The 2,500-nt window shown below is 43.8% G+C and overlaps 1 protein-coding gene across 1 annotated transcript in view; it reads right to left on the reverse strand.

Annotated features, from left to right (window-relative positions):
- Positions 1–1,511: 1,511 nt before the first annotated feature.
- chst11 (carbohydrate (chondroitin 4) sulfotransferase 11) overlaps positions 1,512–2,500 on the reverse strand; it is a 48,923-nt gene continuing 47,934 nt past the window's right edge. Inside the window, exon 4 of the transcript XR_006026389.1 lies at positions 1,512–2,500. This exon is cut by the window's right edge and continues 103 nt beyond it. The gene's annotated coding sequence lies outside the window, so the exon portion shown is untranslated.

Raw genomic sequence — 2,500 nt, forward strand, 5'->3', positions numbered from 1 at the left:
GTGTGTGTGTGTTTGTGTCTCTCTCTCTGTGGGTGTGTGTACACGTGTTTGTGTGTGTGTGTGTGTGTGTGTGTGTGTGTGTGTGTGTGTGTGTGTGTCTGTGTGTGTACAGTATGTGTCCCTCTCTCTGTGAGTGTGTGTGCCTGTATGTGTGTGTGTGCTTATACCTGTGACATGCCATGGATTAATGAAATATTTGTGTTTACAATGTATGAGCTACAGTAAGACAGGTGAAGACTTGCCCCAAATTTATGTTGGAGCCCTTTGTAGCAAATAAATACTATGGCACTGATGACTGTATAACAAACATTTCCAAAGGATTTAGACCTGACTGTGATTCAGCACCCCAGTCTACCTTTTGATTTGCCGAGGCACAAATCAAGTAAACAGCGATCTGAAATGTATTTACTGAGGTCTGGCCGAGCAGCGTTAGAGTGTGTGTGTGTGTGTGTCTGAGTATGTGTGTGTGTGAGAGAGAGAGAGAGAGAGTGTGTGTTTGTGTGAGTGTGTGTGTGACATGGAGACTGCTGTGTTCAGATCTTTATATACTCCAAATCAGAGTAAATATCTGCCCTCTCGCACAACAGTGCAAATCTGCAGTCCTTGGTGGGGAATTTATAGACGTGGTTAGGATTAAGAGGGAGGAAATAAAAAATCATATCCTTCTCTTCCACCGCCTGACTGCCACAAAAAAAAAATGAATATATCCATGGTGTATCTCCATGGCGACAGCAGAAAACAGACCTGGCATATAGGGACACATGCATGAAGGTTGATTGGCACACCAGTTGGCACAACTTGGTGCCCAGACCCCTGCTTGGCACTGACGACTGGTGTCAACCTCTGACACAGCGCCATGGCAAATAGGGGCCCACTTACAGAGATACATGCCCTGTGCCACCCTCCGTGCGTTGCTGGGCCTCGATCCAGAGGGTAGGCTTAAGGGCACCTCCATGTAATTTGACACTTGGTTTAAAAAATAGCACTCTTTTGCTAAAAATGGCCGATAGACACTCACACGGTCACACAGTACACAGTGAAACTGGCAGAAGACGGAGAAAATAAACCAAGCAGCCCAGTAGATTTACTGTAAAGCACTTGGGCGCCTAGATAATAGATGGGCAATATATAAATGTAATGCTTTGGTGTTGCTGCTGTTGCTGTGATCTGCAGCGCACTTCATCACTAGAGGTTTGGGTGAAATAAATCCTCACATGCTCTAATGTCCTGGATGCCCCTTTTCAAGCCCTGTGGGGACCTTTTCACAAACAGAAAATAGATGAAGAACTAAATGTGAATTGGAACAGTGATCTGCCATGAGACCAAGCTATGTTTCGCTAAAAAACAAAAAAAAACATTGTCTTGACTAGCCTAATTATAAATCTATAGATCTGCACTGAGTAGTTTACAACCATTGACTGCTGTGTGCAACATCTGTATTATTGAGTATTGTGTGAGAAACATGATTCAGTGATTATCCAATGAACAGACACCAGACTGACCCTTTCAGTTTGTTTCATCTTTATTGGGAAGCAAGAAGAGACCCAGAAAGACCCACAGGACACATTCCCCAAAGGGATACATATGGACCTCCAACACACAGTCTGTACAGTTGCTGGAGCAGTTTGCCGTTTGCTGTCGTTTGTGTTGGTGAAGTTTGACTGGACTCAGTGAACCAGCAGGAGCCTTTCTGCAATGAGCGCCAGACAGAATCCAGGTGTGATACCATGGCAACAGGAATAAATAAATAAATATGAAATGGGAGTGAGGGGGAGCAAAAGAGGAGTGCAGTTAGCCTAAAGATCTGCCGCCATTCAGTTCTACTGTAGGCACAGCCTTCTGCTTGCACACACACACGGACACACAGACTGGATGAACCCCAAATTCAATCTGTTAACACCTTTGTGAACAGAGGACAAGACAACACCTCATTCTACTACTTTACAATGAGACACACACAATTTCGGGAGACGTTTTAAACCGGTGATTAATTATGGCCTAACAGCCTCCTCTCTGCAGATCTGCATGTCTTAATCAGAGAAATAACTGCTGAGCTCGGAGGAAAAGCAGCACGTGAAGCGGCCCTCCTGGGACAGAATCATGCAGCCCATGCAGCGTCCACTCTACAGAAATGCAGCCTGTTACTCCCAAAAGCATTGCATTACCAATAAACCACACCCATTGAGGTCTGTGAGCCAATCACAGCTCAGAGCCTTAGAACTATATAATTTGATTAGTAATTCTTAGCTGAAAAAAAAAAAAAAATATATATATATATATATATCCCTTTTTTCACCACATGGTTTAACTTTGGTGATCAATTTGATGCAGTATTAGGATTGAGCTATAGTGCTGTGATCCTCTTTTGTATCTTCACCACAAGGTGTCCATTGTTGTGATTTCTCTCAGTAATGCAGAAAGGACAAGACACGCTGATCTCGTCTATCAAACACTGGAATGTGATGCGGTATCGTCCTCATGTGTACTGAGATGTTGACAG

The sequence above is a fragment of the Alosa sapidissima genome, chromosome 22, assembly GCF_018492685.1.
Source record: "Alosa sapidissima isolate fAloSap1 chromosome 22, fAloSap1.pri, whole genome shotgun sequence".
NCBI lineage: Eukaryota > Metazoa > Chordata > Actinopteri > Clupeiformes > Clupeidae > Alosa > Alosa sapidissima.